Here is an 18469-nt window from a genome sequence, read left to right as displayed (position 1 = left end):
TCTCGAAGCACAGACCTCATCATTTTCAATGAAATGTTTCACTTCGTCTTCCAAAAGATTTGTGTCTATGTTCTCTGGGTAGAATTCACTTTATTTCTTACTGTAGTGGCTTTAAGCATTTGCATCCATACTTCTGTCAAAAAACAAGCAAAATAAATCAACCGTTTTCTTTAGAGATTCACCTCTACTCTGCAATTGCACTACTATTGTGTCATAAATAACAGTGATGGTCCCAATGATGATCTTCTCTTTCCCTTTTAAATTGATTTCATTGTCTCTAGATTCATTGAAAAATAACTTCCTGCTTTTTTTACTCCTCTCATCAGATATATCAGAGGAACCTATATTTTCTGTTAATGTTAGTGTCTCTGCTTCCACCGGGCTATAGTAATTTCGAACTTCCATGTCAAAACTTGCAACTGAGGCTAACAAAATTGTGCAGCATTCAATAAATTTGTATCAACCTTTTGCAGCGATTTGCTGATGGAATTAATTCTTTGAAGTAAACGGTTCCACAAAAGAGTAAAACAGCAATATCGTACGTTTCAAACTTTTCTGCTAAGGATTTTGCTTCAGTTTTCGCATGCAGTTTTTCAGAATTCGATGTGGCAATGACTAATAAGGTTTTCTTTATATCATCATAGCTCATTTTCAAAGCCAAAACAGCATCTGCATGAGCAGACCACCTGGTGTCACAAATTCTTTTGACTGTCAAATGTTTTTCATTTGCCTGCTCCAAGAGTGATTTCACCGATGCGTGGAAACAAAAAAATAGACATATATGTTTTGAATGAAGTAAAAAAAAATCTGTAGCTCCCTCACAAAATTCGGCTGCAGCATTGCAGATTAAATTTAAGGAATGGCTGGAACATGGTATGAATAAAGCAGAGGGGCTTGCATTGTTCAGTCTTGCCTATAGAACTGAATATTTTCCTGCCATATTTGCGGCGTTATCAAAGCTCTGCCCTTGACAATTTTTGATGTCTAAACCTAAATTTGCAATGATTTCCAGAACTGTTGTCTCTAGACATTCAAAAGTGTGGGATTTTAGCAGGACAAAACAAAGAAATTGCTCTACAACGTCACCATTGCCCATCACATATCTTAACATTAATGTTAATTGGGCTACATGACTCACACCTGGTGTTGAATCGATTATTATGGAATAGTATTTGGCATCCTTTACTTCATCAGTGAATTGGTTTCTGAGCCGCTCTGCCATTATAGTGATGAATTCATTGTAGTTTGGTGCGTTAAAAAGTTGGTCTTCTCTGTACCACAATACTGAACATTTTTCAAATGCTTTTTTAGAAAATCATCAAATTCACTAAGATATTCAAGGCACATTAAATAATTACCTTTTCAATTTGACAGTGATGACTCATCATGCTGTCTTAGAAGTAGTCCCAAAGAAGACAGCAGTTTGACCGTGGCAACAACACATCTCAGCACTTTCCTCCAATAAGAACACTCCTTTTCAAACTGAGCCGATACCACTGAATCAATTCTGCCAGATAATTTAGACCTTTGAATGAACTTACGCATAGCATTAATGTGAACTTTGGAAGTTTCATGATCAGCAATATGTCATGCAATGTTTCTCCAATTAGAGTGCCCGATGACAAATGTTTGTTTTCCTTTACTATGGTCAGGGAATAATTTGCAAACATAACAGTAGACTGTCTTAGTGGTTTCCGAAAAAAATCAACCAATTTCTCATTTCTGTCATCCCATTTTTCTTCATCCTTAGAAAATGGGACTCATGAAGATCTCTAAATTGCTTTCATCCTGCATTCTTTTCTCAAATTTTCCACATTACTTACGTTTTTGGCTTTATTTACTAAGAAATATCCTATCATAGCCAATGAAACAGATTTTGGCCATAATGCAATGTCTTCAGGGTAGGTTTCTTCCCTTACTTTGACAAAATTACCAATATTTTGTAGTTCCATTGTCACTTCAGAATCCTTTCATTCAACTTTTGCAGTCATCGTGGTATCCCCACAACTCAACAAGTGATCAGATAATTCAGATGTTTCCTTGCCCATACTTTTTGATGAATGTCCACAATTCAATACTTCAAGCTTTTTAAAGTAAGATGACAAACTGTCTTTTTGCTTAGCTTCATCTTCTTGCGTTGCCTTCATTTTTTTTGCATTTTTGACTGCCAGACTCATAGTGATGCTTCATTATTGCTAAAAAACTGACCTTGATTTTAGGCAGATTAAAAATGTCTGCAAGAGCAGGGGCATAGCCATGGGTGGGCCGTGGACCACCCAATGAGGTTTAACGCAGTTAATCCCACATTTTTATCAGGCTCTGAAAACACGGGATTTTGAACCATTACATATTAGTGACAAATCATGGGCATTGTTGCAAAGTGCAAGGGAGGGTGCTTTTGTTCAATTGGATAATTGGTCAAGCAGACAGACTTTGATTGGCAAAGTACGATTTCCCTTAGTTGCTGTTATGCTATTGTCGAGAAAATGGCAAAGCAAAATTATTTGCTAGACTACTTCAAAAAACCACATTTAGAGCACAGTTTGCAGAATAAATTCACAGAATGCAGAAAGCCTGGACCTCTTTGCAACGTACAGCACTTATTACATTCAGTCATTTGTCAGATTTGTCCTGCATTTTGAGGACCCCAGTCATTGGGGGCCCCATGCCACCGCACCGTTTCATGGTAAATCCGCCACTGCCCCCGACCCCGATGTCCTGGATACACCTCCTGTCCTGGGGTGATGGGGGTTGAGAGGGGATGGAACAGAACCAATATATGGGGGAAGTGGCCCACACCAAGAGTCAATTTTGTGGTGATGTGCTCTAGGGTCACAAAATACTCATTCCAGGTGCACTGGCATCATTCATGAGAGCTGGCCTCTGACTCCAGAGCCACGAGGGCATATTCCTCAGGGGAGGGATTGCCCAGGAACATAGCATCCCAAATGAGCTTAGCACAAAATACTGACTTGGTGACCACATCGAACGGTCACATCGTTTTGTTAACAGTCATATCGAACAAAAGCGCAGCATGGAGAGCATCTCCACATTCCAGCTCTTCCCTCCACTCCCCACACTGGACATCACAGTCAGTGCTTGTTCCTCTGGACAGTAAACATGGAGCAAATTCACCCCGGGATGGCTGTGCATCTCAGACAAAGTGAACAGCCCCAGATGTTTCGACTTACTACATGGCAAAAGGGACATTCCAGGGTTCCTAGAAGTTGCCAGCTTGTCCTCTGAGAAATCAGGACTGTCCTGGTAAAATTGAGCCTGTCCTGCTAACTCTGGGGCATGGGGTCATGTTAGCCCGGGGATCCCCAGCTGCCCATTGAGAGAAGCTCCAGGTCCCCTTTGGGGTGCCAGAGCAGTGCAAAGGGGACTTAGTGGGGCCAATGACCCACTCTGCTATGTTTTCCATCCACAGAGAGCACCCTGAGACCTTCAGTCCCTGGCAAAATTATGGAGCAGGTTGTCAAGGAATCCACTTTGAAGCACTTGGAGGAGAGGAAGGTGATCAGGAACAGTCAACATGGATTCACCAAGGGCAAGTCATTCCCAACCAATCTGATTGCCTTCTATGATGAGATAACTGGCTCTGTGGATAGCAGTGGATGTGATATATCTTGACTTTAGCAAAGCTTTTGATACGGTCTCCCACAGTATTCTTGCCAGCAAGTTTAAAAAGTATGGATTGGATGAATGGACTATAAGATAGAAAGCTGGCTAGATTGTTGGGCTCAATGGGTAGTGATCAATGGCTCAATGTCTAGTTGACAGCTGGTATCAAGCGGAGTGCCCCAGGGATCGGTCCTGGGGCCGGTTTTGTTCAACATCTTTATCAATGATCTGGATGATGGGATTAATTGCACCCTCAGCAAGTTCGCAGATGACACTAAGCTGGAGGGAGAGGTAAATACGCTGGAGGGTAGGGATAGGGTCCAGAGTGACCTAAACAAATTGGAGGATTGGGCCAAAAGAAATATGATGAGGTTCCACAAAGACAAGTGCAGAGTCCTGCACTTAGGAAGGAAGAATCTCATGCACCGCTACAGGCTGGGGACCGACTGGCTAAGCGGCAGTTCTGCAGAAAAGGACCTGGGGATTACAGTGGACGAGAAGCTGTATATGAATCAGCAGTGTGCCCTTGTTGCCAAGAAGGCCAAGAAGGAGCATTGCCAGCAGATTGAGGGAAATGATTATTCCCCTCTATTTGGAACTGGTGAGGCCACATCTGGAGTATTGCATCCAGTTTTGGTCCCCCCCACTACAGAAGGGATGCGGACAAATTGGAGAGAGTCCAGTGGAAGGCAATGAAAATTATTAGGGGGCTGGGGCACATGACTTATGACGAGAGGCTGAGGGAACTGGGGTTATTTAGTCTGCAGAAGAGAAGAGTGAGGGGGGATTTGATCGCAGCCTGCAACTACCTGAAGAGGAGTTCCAAAGAGGATGGAGCTCGGCTGTTCTCAGTGGTGGCAGATGACAAAACAAGAAGCAAGGGTCTCAAGTTGCAATGGGGGAGGTCTAGGTTGGATATTAGGAAACACTATTTCACTAGGAGGGTGGTGAAGCACTGGAATGGGTTACCTAGGGAGGTGGTGGAATCTCCACCCTTAGAGGTTTTTAAGGCCCTGCTTGACAAAGCCTTGGCTGGGATGATTTAGGGGGTGTTGTTCCTGCTTTGAGCAGGGGATTGGACTAGATGACCTCCTGAGGTCGCTTCCAACTCTAATCTTCTATGAGTCTATGATTCAGGCTGATGGGCTTTTAGTTTAGATTATGACGACAAGAAAGAACAAAAATAAAGTCTCCATGAGAGAGTGCCATGGCCTTGTCTGCACTAGGGACATATATAAACATCTTCCATCATTGCTAACATCAGGTCAGCTTTAGCCTCTGTGTACAGACCATGGGGAATGAGGCCAGTACACCAGCCAGCTCCACAGCCCACTCTGTAAGCTGTAGATGCTCATACTTTTAGCTTTGGCTAGATCCCTGGTCACAACCAAGAGGGCAATCGTGACACGTTTCAGGTAAAGGGCTATCCCCTGTTCCCACTTGTGGTGCTTTCTGTGATAGCTGGGCCTGTGGGTCCAGAAGTGCTCTGGCACAAAGCATGGATGGATCGGCCTGAAGTCAGCGATGGCTGAATGGTTCCCTGCGGATGCTTATCTCAACCTCTGCAGGGCCTGAGAATCTTACCAGGTGTCCAGCGTCCATCCTGGGAATAGAACTGGCTATGTCCCTCCCCTTCCCAGCACAACCACATCCATATAGTAAGCTCTCGCCAGCCCAGTCATGCTCCCTCACACCCGGTTCTCTGCCAAACTGGAGCCTCTTGCATACTAGTTTCTGCAAGGCCCACAGAGAGATAATGAGGACTGCAAAGGAGAGACACCTTCCCAAGCCCAAGACTTCAGGCTGATCTGTCCATGCTTAGTGCCAGAGAGCACTCTGTGACCAAATCCCACCTGAGCCTGATTTGTCCAGGCACATTCTCCGTGTTGTGATTCCCTGGGTTCAGTGGAGTCATGGCATCAGGGAACGTGGCCCATTGATTTAATGGCCAGAAGAGACCATTATGATACTCTAGTCTGACTTCCTGCCAGAAGAACCCAGATATAGAATGTCACGTGGTGACTCCTGCTGCAAGCGCGTTTCTTCTGAGTTATAAAGCCAGCGTGGCAATATAGTGGTCCCCCTCCAGCATTTCCATTCTGTGCACCGTTCTGCAACCCCAAGACTGCCTGGTGGGCCTGCCTCCCAAATCTCCCCCAGCACTGTTCATTCTGTGGAGCTCTAGCACTCTAGCTCACAAGGGATTTTCTTCAGTGGGAGCTCCCTGCATCCAAGTGTCATAGAAAGAAACAAGAAGAGAGAGCAGTTCCTTTCCCCCTTATTTCTAGGCTTGGAGTTAATGCTTCATGAAGGCAGCCTGGCTCTATAAAGCTACTTGGAGGGGGCCTCCTGCACTGACCAGACAAACCAGCCCTGAGGAAGGAATTGTGTGTATGTGGGAACAGCTTTGCTGCTGTCACTGCAGGACAGTGGAAGGGTCAGATGCCACTGATTTAACCCTTTGTATGTGGAAAGAAGCACTCTAGCAGGTGGGCCTGAGGAAACACATTTCACCTACACAGTATGGTCGGCTATGCCGAGCAAGGAGAAAAGTGCATTCAGCTGTGACTACAGCTGGCCTGAAAATCCCTTCCCAGGAAGAATGTCATGGACACTGGCCCCTCCCCTGCCATAGCTTAACTGAAGTCAGCTGAACCATGTGTAAAAACAGAGCAAATCAACCAGAACCCCTTGGCCTGGAAGGGAACCTGGCTGAGAACCAGAGGAGGCGACAGAGCTTCTGAATTGTCCTGGAAGTAAGTGGCACTGAAGAGAAATCAAAGGAGGTGGAAACTTATACAGTGCTACAGAGCCCGGCCCAGAGATGGGGGAAATTAACAACAGATTCAGGTGGGAGCGTGACAGGGATTGTAAACAGCTGGATGGAGTCATTCACAAATGTCAAGAACACTGGGATCCAGGCAGGAATGTCACTTGGGAAAGGCACATTTTCTTTACAAGAAGCTCCTAGGTGAGACCAGTATGTCACATATCTTTATAACAAAGCTAAAGACTGGTCTACACTAGGAAATCAGGTCAGAATAACCACATTGCTCGGTGGTGAAAAAAATCCACATTCCCGAGTAACGGAGTTAAACTGACCTAACCCCTGGCGCTAGGTCAACGGGAGAAATCTCCTGTCAACCTAACCACCACCTCTTGGGGAGGTGGAATCTCTTCCATTGGAGTAGGCAGTGTGGACAAGCCCTCAGTCTTGTGAATTTGAGCAGTTAACAGCTAGACTCGTTTGAGATAATCAGGCAAAGCAAGCTTATTGGAAGAAATGGGCTTGACTTTGCAAAGAACAGTGTATCCACTGTTTTCAGGGCCATGAAAACCATGCTTTCCAAAAGCAAGCATTAGCAAGCACTGAGAGGACTGAAGTGCATCTAATTAAAATCGCACTCCAAGCCACAAAGAGAGAATACCAGGATAAACAAACAGTAGGGATCGGATCTATTTGCAATAACACAGAAGTCACCAGAAAACCCAATGTGAACTGTCCACCTGGTAAAAAAATGAAACAATGTTTTCACAAACATTTTGCAGTATTTTTATTGAAATTTTGAATTGTGACATTTTTCAATCAGCTCTGGGGCTTGTTTCGGGCATTCAGTAAGCGTATCCAGTTTGCAGTGTCGTATTACTCTTCACTCAAGTTGCAAAGAAATGCAAAAGCAAAATGAATTCTTGATCATAGAGCTGGAGTGCAAAGCTCTGAGGATGGCGAGATGGAGGCAGGATCTTGTAATACATTTGCAGAGCAATGTTCTGCAACAGACTGGGTTGGAACAATGGAAGTAAATGGGGGAAATTAGTGAATTTCAAAATAGATATTGGACCTGAATGCAGCTTAATCACAGCCACAAGCACAAGAAGTTTGGTGACCCCCAATGTTAAAATCAAAACCTCAACTGGTTTCATAGAGTGCACTAGCCACACAGGTATCTCTGTATAAGGAGAGATACCCTCATGAGAGTCTGAAATGGGGCAACTGGAAGCCCTGGAAGTACTTGGGTTGGAGAGCTGTCTGCAGATGTGGATGATAAAGGCGGTGTATAACTTTCCTGCAAAACAGGCTACAAAAGAGCCACTTGAGGAGTTTGCTGGGTGTTAGCTGGCCTGGGACGCAATGTGGGCAGAATTCACCACATTGAGATAGAGACTGTGTTCCGACAGAAATACAGACACCATGGAGTTGTGTAGATGCAGACTGTGATGTTGCACTCCATATGCTTTATGAAAATATGCTTGGAATGTGAATATGATGTAACTGGAATATGCTTTATGCAAAAGGTTTCTTGTAAGGTATCATTACAAAATGTATAATCTACAGACTGTGTTCAACCTATTTGTATGAATGTATCATTCTTGTATCTGAAGCTAGAAATATGAAGTATTATTCTAAAGTCCTATTTTAATTATGTAAAGTGTGGGCCATTAATGGTGGCTTGGAATCTTGATGGCTCCCTGTAAGGGTCCGGTGTGGGGGCTCGGCCGTCTCAGGTGCGGCCGGGAGCCAGGCCGCCTCACTACACGGCGGCAACCAGCAGTCAGTCTCTGAAGGTCCAGGGATTCCGCCCCTCAGGCGGGGCTGAACAAAGGCACGCAGTCAATAAAGCCCGACCTCTCAGTCAGGGCGGGCAGCAAATAGCAGTTCTGAGCTCAGACCCTCAGTCCGGGGCTGAGCCACCGAGTCAATGATATATGCCCAGGCCCTCAGTCAGGGCGGGGCAGCAAAACATCAGTTCTAGGCTCAGATCCTTACAGCAGGAGCTGAGCACACAGAGTAAACAGCAAGCCCAGGCCCTCAGTCAGGGCGGGGCAGCAACACAGCAGTTCTAGGCTCAGATCCTTACAGCAGGAGCTGAGCACACAGAGTAAATAGCAAGCCCAGGCCCTCAGTCAGGGCGGGGCAGCAACACAGCAGTTCTAGCTCAGGCCCTCAGGCAGGGGCTGAACAAACAGAGTCAGTGGTTTAAGCCCCAAGCCCTCAGTCAGGGCGGGGCAACAAACAGCAGTTCTACCTCAGACCCTCAGGCAGGGACTGAGCAAACAGAGTCAGTGGTTTAAGCCCCAAGCCCTCAGTCAGGGCGGGGCAACAAACAGCAGTTCTAGCTCAGACCCTCAGGCAGGGACTGAGCAAACAGCAATAGTTCAGGGCTCAGGTCCTTGTAGCAGGAGCTGAGCTACAGCAATAGTTCAGGGGCTCAGGTCCTTGTAGCAGGAGCTGAGCTACAGCAATAGTTCAGGGGCTCAGGTCCTTGTAGCAGGAGCTGAGCTACAGCAATAGTTCAGGGGCTCAGGTCCTTGTAGCAGGAGCTGAGCTACAGCAATAGTTCAGGGGCTCAGGTCCTTGTAGCAGGAGCTGAGCAAGCCACAGGCAAATGCAGGCTTCTATGCTGGAGCGCTGGTTTGAGGGGGAGACTGCCACCCGTGAGTGGGGTGGCAGGGGGGGGACACAGGCCCACCCACTCCACTGTGTCCCAGCCCGGGGCCCTAACAGTGGCAGTTAGTCTGCTGCTGTGTCGGTGGGGTCCTGACCGCAACACACCGACATCGGCTCTTCATCTGTCGTAGCCAGACTGGGGTCAGCTACCCCCGGGCTACTTCCCATCTCCCCCTCCATGGGTACCTGCTCATCGCTGGTGTCCGCAGCGGGGTCCCACACCATGGGCTCCTCGGCAGGTTGAGGACTGGTCAGGTCGAGCTGCTCCTCTGGACTCGGGTCGGGGAGATGCTCGGGCAGCTCCTCGGGGTACCGGGCTCAGGGAATGCTCGGCCAGTCCACCTCAGGGTACCGGGCTTGGGGAAGGCTCGGGCCAGCCGGAGCTCGGTCCGTGGCATCTGTCCTCTCCGGCCGCTGGGCTGCAACTGAGCGCTGGGGCCGGGCCTTTATACTTCCTGTCCCGCCCCTTGACTTCTGGGGGGCGGGGACAGGTGGCAGTGGCTCCGCCCACTGAGGGGGCTGTTCTGGCTCCTCCCTCTCAGGTGCGGCCGGGAGCCAGGCTGCCTCACTACACTCCCGTTGACCAGGACAACTGGTTTTAAATGGCTCTGTTTACTTGTAAGCCTTCCTGTGTTTGTGTGTCAGGCTGGAAAGAATGGAGGCTTAGGGGTCTCACAGGACATGTGACCAGTTCACATGGTACTGGAATACATCTTAAACCTGGTGCATTTCCACTTAGAAGGAGGGGTGGGGACCCAGAGAGACAAAAGATTCCCATCTTATGCCAGAGATATAAAAGGGGGTGGAACAAAACAAAGGGGTTCCCAGTCATGTGAAATACCCTGCTTTTCACCTATAATGCCTGCTGGAACTAACAAGAACTGTACAGGGGAAAGGATTGGGCCCAGACTAAGAAGGAGTCTAGTCTGTGTAAGAAGCTTATTGGAACATCTCTGAGGGTGAGATTTACCTGTATTCAGTTTCTTAATGTATTAGGCTTAGACCTGCGTGTTTTGTTTTATTTTGCTTGGTAACTTACTTTGTTCTGTCTGTTATTTCTTGAAACCACTTAAATCCTACTTTTTATACTTAATAAAATCACTTTTGTTTATTAATTAACACAGAGTAAGTGATTAATACCTGGGGGAGCAAACAGCTGTGCAGCTCTCTCAGTGTTATAGAGGGTGGACAATTTATGAGTTTAACCTGTTTCATCTTTATACAGAGTAAAACGGATTTATTTGGGGTTTGGATCCCATTGGGAGCTGGATGTCTGGGTGCTGGAGATAGGTGACTTGCTGAGCAGTTTTTGTTTAAAGTCTGCAGCTTCGGGGGCATGGACCAGACCTGGGTCTGTGTTGCAGCAGGCTAGCATGTCTGGCTCAGTAAGGCAGGGTTCTGGAGTCCCAAACTGGCAGTGAATAACGGGCTCAGAGGTTATTCCAGCACATCAGATGACAGTCCCAAGGGGGTCTCTATGACTGAACCCGTCACACAGACCATTTGAGCAAGACCAGCTGTAATGTGCAAGAACATTTTCAGTTCTGGACACAAGCCGAGGGTTTGGCAGGGCCGACCAATTTAACACAAAGGTGCAAAGCTCTTTACCTTCAGCCCCCAGCTACTCAGACGTGACCACAGCTGAACCCTCCTCCCTCTGGGATACCCACTGGGTGTCACACATCCCCCTCTGCACCCAGTCTACAGAGGATGAGTCTGTTACAGCTCTCCACTATGCAGCCTGGCTCATCACCTCAAGCTACAGCCAGTACATTCCAAAAACACACCTGTGTTTCATTCTGGAGGCTCACCGGTTCCTGCCCTGGCATCACTGCAGTGGTGGCCGAGGAGCCTCTCCCCAGCTATGTTTGGGCTTAGTAAAAAGCAGTTGTTATCCATCCACTGGAACAGGTAGTGGCCTAGTGGCAGAAGAGGTTGGCTCACTTAGTTCCTCTGTGCCTCAGTTTCTCTAATCTGTGACACAGGGTGAAAGCTACTCCCTGGCCTCTGTAAAGTGCTTTGAGCTCTACAGTGAACAGTGCTTGGTTTTCACAGAACCTTAGTTTGGGGCCAGGTTCCCCTGACAATTTCCTTCCAGTTGTTGTTGGGGCAGCGTTCTCCACGGCCCCTGCCCTAGCAGACGGGGGCATGGGCGCAGGCAGGGGAGGGGCAGAGCAGTAATTGGTGTAATCGTATATCAAGGTTAGCAGTTATTTGTGTAACATCCTCTGTCTATGTGTGGGTTTGACTCTGTGCTGTTTCTCTCTCCCCAGTGGCTGCAGAAGGCAGCTCTGCCTAAGGCTGGCACCAGGTAATGGGAAGGTTAAATACACAGTCTCTCAGCATCCCACAGCAGCCATTCCAGCACCAGGCCTGACAAGAACCTCTGCAGCACAGATCCCTGGAAATGAGCAGGCACCAATATGTGGCAAGGGGCCTAGTGTGAACATGCAGGATCTATCCATTAAAACCCCGGTGCTGTGTCTACACAGAGCCCAGCACAGTCTCACCGTCAATGGGGTAGAAGGTGGGCATGCTCCTGAGGTCTGGAATTCAGAGATCTAGCAGCCAGGGCTTCTTGCCTTCCCCCCATGAGGGTGCATGCAGAGATGATAAGCCCTGTATTCAGCAGCAGGGTAGAGCCATGAGCTCCTCATCCCGGTGCTGCTGCCTCCTGGGCCAAACTGCAGCAGGGAAACCAGCACACTGCCTGCAGTCCCTGTGGGACCGCCTGTGGCAAAACAAACCTCTAGCATTAGAGGGGCCAACCAAAGAGGGTTTTCTTGTGGTGGCCCTAGGAGGATTTGGCAGTGATGTCTAGTTCAGGAAACATATGAATGCTCTGCAGGGTGAGTCCCAGCCTGTTAGCTTGCTTTGCCTGCATGCATTTTTCAGCTTTCTTTATAAAGTGTGTTTTTGGAATGTATTGGTTGGGAATGCTGCTGTTCCGGGGAATCTTCCTGCTCATCTTTCCTGAGCAAGAACTCTTTTCTGTCAAATGAGCAGGGTAACAAAAATAAATGCCTGCCAGATTGTCACATTCGTCTCCTTGATGGGATCATGACAACACTTTGCACACCTGCATTAATGCCATGCTCCTGTGGGGGCGTCGGTAGCGGGGGTAGAATATGGGACCTGTGGCTCTTTAAAGCAGGAGCTTCTGCTGCCTGAGCTAAGAGACCCATGTCTTATCCAAGGTTGCAGCAGGCTTCTCAACCTTTCTATGTGACCCAGCCACCAGTAAAGGGTGAGAGAGCAACACATGGAGTGGATGTGGGTTACATCTACAGTTACCATGTAGTTAGCATCATAGACACTGAGTGAGATGAATGAGTATCATTATAGCCTCCATTTTACAGCTGGGGAAACCGAGGCACAAAGAGGTGCTGTGGCTTGCCAAAGATCACCCACCAGCCAGTGGAAGAGCTGGGAATAGGACCCAGGTCTTTTGAAGCCGTCTCCCTACTCTGATTACTCCAGCATCCTTCCTCAGAAAGTTGTTGTGTAGGCCTCAGAGCTGTCATGCTTGTTTCTCTTTTCTGCACAGAGCTCCTTGTGGAAGAGCACGTAGGCAGTTCACTTTCCATGCCCATCCAGTCCTGGCACGTGCATGGATTTTAAACCGATGTATCTCTGACTGATCACTGAGCCAATCCCGCTCTCTGTGAATTTCCCACATCATATTCTATTGGAAGAGAGAGAAAAATTCCCTGGGGAAAAGGTATGTGAGCAAGCCAGTCGAGGTGGGATTCATTAAACAGCTCTCCTGATTTAAAAACAAAAAGCAGGTGTGCTGCATTTTTACCGTGACACACCCCCGGCATGAGTTCTGTAGTTTTGAAAGTGTACAAAACGAACAACAAAGAACTGGATGTGATTCGCTATTGCCCTGCAAACTGGTGGAAGCATTTTTCACCACTTTGCACTGGTGTGAATAAAGCCAACCAGTGCAGGTTAACACTGATGCAAAGCTAATGCCGTTCTCTCCCTGAATGAACCGCAACGGGGCAGATTTAAATTATGCTTCCAGTGGAAGAACTTCTGTCTGAAGAGGATTAGGCCTAGGGAGCCTCACTCTGCCATGCTCTCGCCTCCCTAGTTACTGGCTTTGCCTCCCATCTCCTCCCCAAACACACACCCAGCCTCTCCTCTCCACCTCTGACCTGGCCACCCCCTGCCTACTTACCCTGGGCAGCACAGCTCTTGTGTAGGAGGCAGTGGAGGGCAAGGCAACATGGCTGTGTCCGCCAGCTTTATGCTAACCTATCATTCGCCTTACCCAGGGGGTTCTCTGGCCTGTTTAAGTTCCCTTTGCCTTGTGTGTGACTCTAGCAGACCAGAGAATCCAGCCTCAACTTTCAGAAGATGCATCTACTGACAATGCAACTGGATTAATTAAATCAAAATGGGCCAAATTCTCATGGACATCCTCGGGCAGTGTAAAGAGGCATTAAAGTCCTTTTTATGGCCCCTTTACACTGCTGGAATGGTGTAAAGTGGCTTTATTGTAAATGACAACCCAGTCATTGCTGTTCGTGTCTTTCTTCCCAATGCCAGGCAACGTCATTTTCCAGCAATTCCTTTAAGGGTTTATTGACCACAGGAGATCTGAAATGATTTTTGCCAAATACTTTACCATCCCCATGAATCTACTTTATACAGTGGAATGGGCATTTCAGCTATGGATTTTATTTCACCTGCTTCAACAAATAAGATCCCTTTGCTTAGCCTTTGTCCTGTATAGATAAGTTATGTTAGATCAATTTGGGACTTTATGAAATTTTGGGTTGTCTCTCCTTTCTGAAAATTGCCAAACTGTCCTAAATCTTTCATTGTATTCTTGAGGGTCCCGAGCCCAGATTAAAACATCTCCATTCTAGCGTCAACCCTTTATAAGTCCCTTGAAGATCTGTGTAATTAGCCTTTGAAATACCACAGAAGCAGAGCAAATTCCAAATGGCATTCACTTGATTTTATAGGGTGAGAGTCTCCCTTGTCTCACACATTGTACAGTCATTTGACCCTGTTCAAAGTGAGCATAAAACTCAGAATAATAGCAGGAAAATCACAAATAGGAGAATCAGACTTAGACACTTCAGTGGTGCATAAAACGCCACTAGCTTAGAGCCTGACTCATATAACTTTATTTGCCAAAATCTATATCCTGCATTTTATACTGGGAATATTTTTGTTTCTGCTGCAACTTCAACAGTTCCTTCAATAATTTTTACATTTTATGACTATTTCACCTATCTTGGCTTAATACACAACTGTACTTAATTTGGCTTCAGAGTATGAACTCTGTTTACAAATTGTTCTGCTTTTTTCGATAACTCCCTTTCTCCCTGCCCATTATCAACTTCTGTTAGAAAAAATGTAATTTTCTTTGTGGGTGAAGTGCAGAAGTTACTGATTTATCTGTTTTAATGTGGCATTCTCCTTCCAGATATTCCAGGAAGACATTTGAGAATTCTCCTCGTATCTTGACAGTGTTTTCTCTGTGTGATTCTATGGACTTTGCAACAACTATCTTTTCTGCTAGCTATGGTCTGACATGCTTTTAGTCCTGAAACAGCTGGCACAATGCAATTACTGTTCAGGAAGTTATTGAGTGATGCTATAAATGGATATTAGACTAAATAGACCACAGGTCTCATCCAGTATGTTTCTTATGCTGGTTTTTAAAACAAATTGTAATAGCTACTTGCTGTTGTGTTGCTATTTTGTGTCTTGAATACAAACTAAGGTTTGCTTTAGATTTCTGTTCTTCCTTAGCTACACTATTAAATATTTTCCCTGGAACAACACTGCATTATGCTCCAGTATCCAATTGATAGGATACAGATGTGCCACTAATATTTAGCCACGGTTGCTAATCTGAAACAGTTTGCGCTATAGTCACTGTACCTCATGTGGACACTTTTGGGTTTAACTGTGTGATATACCTTTGAAAAATCATGTTTCCTGTTTATTTTAATGGAATATTTGACCTAAGGTTTGTGTTCTTGGTCACTGTTCTGCACAGAAATGTTTACCTGGCCAGAAATCACTTTGATTTATATTTTGATTATTATGTGGGTTTCCTCAACTTGTAGTGTTCCCCTTTGGAAATGACAACACATGGATTTGCTGTTCAGTCCCCGCTTAGAGTCTGCATTTGCATTTCACTGGCTCTACTAGTGTCCACGATGTGGGTTAAGGTTAAATCAGTTTCCCAAAGTTTCTCACATCAGGCTGAAGTCAATGGGAGCTTTGCAACCAGCTTCACTGGTTGTAGGATCTGGGTTTTTTTCCACATGCAAGTCCATCTTTTATTTAGGCGTCACGTAGTTCCCCAAATTCACAGGTTTGAGCTTTAAGCCTCTCCTATGGGTATCATACAGCTCATACTGCCACTGATCCCAAATGTCTCTCATAAGTCCCAGTTTCTGGGGATTATCTCATTGTCCATCCATATTGTGTGTCTAATTGTCTGAGTAGTCCTCTGCCCACATAAAAGCACCATACACCTGCAGTGCTGCTGGATGTGCCATGTGGATTAATGTCACTGCCTGCACTTTCAGTGCCTTCTCTACAACTCCCGTAGCAATAAGAAAAACGTCAAACTTGATGCCATTTTTGCAGGGTTCCTTGTCTACCCAATGGACCTGGAGGAAATAATTGCTCTGCTTTTTGTTCGATAGAACTCATGACTCCATGAAATCTGGTAAACGCTTGGGAGGCAGATGGGATGGAGAGAAGGCAAAGCCTTTCTGTAACCTGCATGAGCACTCAGAATGCACCGAATCTCCACAGGCTTCTGGAGATGTCTAGGCCAAAACCTGAAGTGGTGAATCTACAGCTATGTTAATACACGAAAACACTGTGCTGCAGATCAGTTACGGTTGCTCTCTATATCACGTACCTAACACAGAACCTAAAAAGCAAGGAAATGAAAAATAAAAACTACCAATAATTCATTTCCTCTACACCCCAACCCAGAGATGTACGAGCATAGCTCCTATACACCACAGAGAATGCACCCCAACCTTAACCCTGCCCCAATTGGGACACTAGACTTCCAACAACCCCTTCCTCAAATTCCATCCACACTCCTACACCACAAAAAAAGCAGACAGCTGTCTCCTGCTGCACCTCTGCATAGTTCTATGTAACAACAGACACTCAGGTTTGGGGAAGGGCATACTAGAAGGCTTGCATCTCTACTAGAGAAGAATTAAGATTGTTTTGAATTCTCTCTGGCTGGTCTAGTGGGGAGGCATGTGTCTCTGGGGGAGGGAGTAGAGGGAATGTGGATGGTTCTTAACATTTCACTTCCTAGTTTTGGAGGACTGGATGGATAATAGGATATGGAGCTTTGCACTTCTAGTCTTTGTTTCAAGTTTGTCCTTAGCTGATAGCAACTAATATTGGCACTATCTAAGGGTTGTTTTTTGACCAAAGTTAATTGGTGTTGGTGGTTCTTAGGCCAGCTCTTAATGGGCAAAAATCCATGTCACAAACCCACCACAACTGGAATTATTGGTCTTCTTGTGAGCATTTCTAAGAGGCCAAAGACTGAATGGGTCATGGAGACTAAACTTCCTCCCAACCCAAAGGGTTGAGCTTTATGGGTGGGGCACTGAAGGGATAGCTTGCATTTCCGTTCTCTGGCACTAGAACCAAGACTGCAGTCTCCCAGGCTGTCTGGCACCGTCCATCAGAACTGAATGGGTGAAAACTGGGATTCGAGGTGGGGAAAATCAAAAGGGGAAAGAGATGAGAGACAGAGAAGAAAAGAGACACGGAGGGAGAAGAGCAAAGGAAGTCATTCTGCCCTCCAACGTACATCTGAGCCAAGATGGGGAGAGAGGAAAGATGGTGCTGTGGGAACACTGGCTGTCAGGACTCCTGCGTTCTCTTCCAGCTGTGCCACTTACTGACTCTATGACCCTGGGCAAGTTGCTTCACTTTGTTCACTCAGCTGTAAAATGAGTCTAATAATAATACAACCACCCATCTCCCAGGGGACATTGGAGGCTTGATTCATGTTTATTAAGAGCTTTGAGGCCCTTGAATGGTGAGTGTAAAGAATTATTATTTAATTAGCCTTTCTGCCGGTCTGGCTACCAAGAGCCAGGCGATTCGAGACGTGTGGTCCCACCAGGTCAGCTGTTGTCCATCCTCACCTCCTGTTGCTGTAGCTTCTCTCGCCTCCCCCCCTTCCCTGACTCGTAGCAGTTTCCTCAGGAGTGTTCAGCTAGCTGACACATTTGCCACAGATGGATGGTGCGCACGGAGACAGCTGTCACTCCCAATTTGTGGCGCACTGCGTGACAGCGGGGCTGATGAGTTCTGAAAGGCCGTCTTGCGGAGCACATGCACTCTGACATTCTTCGAGATGAGCCCTACAGACACCTCTCCGCGGACCTCAGGAGAAACTGGCAAGCGAACCGGTTTGCCTCCCCTCCCCCGAAGCAGCCTGCAGGCTGGAAGAAAGCAGCACTCTGGTGTGTGCGCGCACACACGCACCCACATGCACGTGCAAGGGCCCTGGGTAACTTCTCGCTGCCACTGGCATAGCAGGTCCCAGCCTGGCTGCTTGCTGCTGCAGCTGGAATTTGGAGGCGAGGTAGGGAAAGATGGAGATTTGCACCAGGGGAGTTGCTGTTTTCCTTTTTATTTTAAGAAGAGGGAATCTGGGCTCTGAGTCTCAGGCTGTTCTCTCCTGCTGCCTCCATACTGTACCTCTGACCTTCTTGAGGTCCCCCTCTGACAGAGCACTGACTCAGTGCTACTATCCTCCAGAGACCTTTGTCCTCTCAATACCCTATTGTTCTTTCTGACCCACAAAAGGTTGACATCATCTCCATATCAAAGTCCCCTTGGGCTCCTTCTCTCCCACACTGGAAGGGGCTTTTCTTCACACCGCTAGCCCGTAGAAGCCCCCAGTGAAGACGGGCTGTCTCCTGGCCCATAGAGGTCTCTATGCCCAACAGTATTACAGCTCTGATGTGAATGCCAAGTCCCGCTGAGGATGCAGCACTCTGAGTTTCGCCCCTTGAGGAGGTCTTTAGAAATTCCAGATCTCAGCCATGTGCATGAAACCAGGCCACTGAAATCGCTGCAGCCCAGACCTCCCAGGCTTCCCAGGCCAGCAAAGCCAAACAGGTGGTTTATTGTTCCAGTATGTTGATACTGAGTAGTTGCTCCAACGGGGGGGAAATGATCCTACACTGAGTCACTGAATCATAGACTTTAAGGTCAGAAGGGACCATTATGATCATCTAGTCTGACCTCCTGCACAACGCAGGTCACAGAATCTCACCCACCCACTCCTGTATCAAACCCCTAACCTATGTATGAGCTATTGAAGTCCTCAAATCGTGGTTTAAAGACTTCAGAGTCCTCTTAGCT

Source organism: Mauremys mutica, chromosome 11 (genome assembly GCF_020497125.1).
Source record: "Mauremys mutica isolate MM-2020 ecotype Southern chromosome 11, ASM2049712v1, whole genome shotgun sequence".
In the NCBI taxonomy this organism is placed as follows: domain Eukaryota; kingdom Metazoa; phylum Chordata; order Testudines; family Geoemydidae; genus Mauremys; species Mauremys mutica.
The sequence above is the reverse complement of the archived record's forward strand: the minus strand, read 5'-3'. Positions refer to the sequence as shown.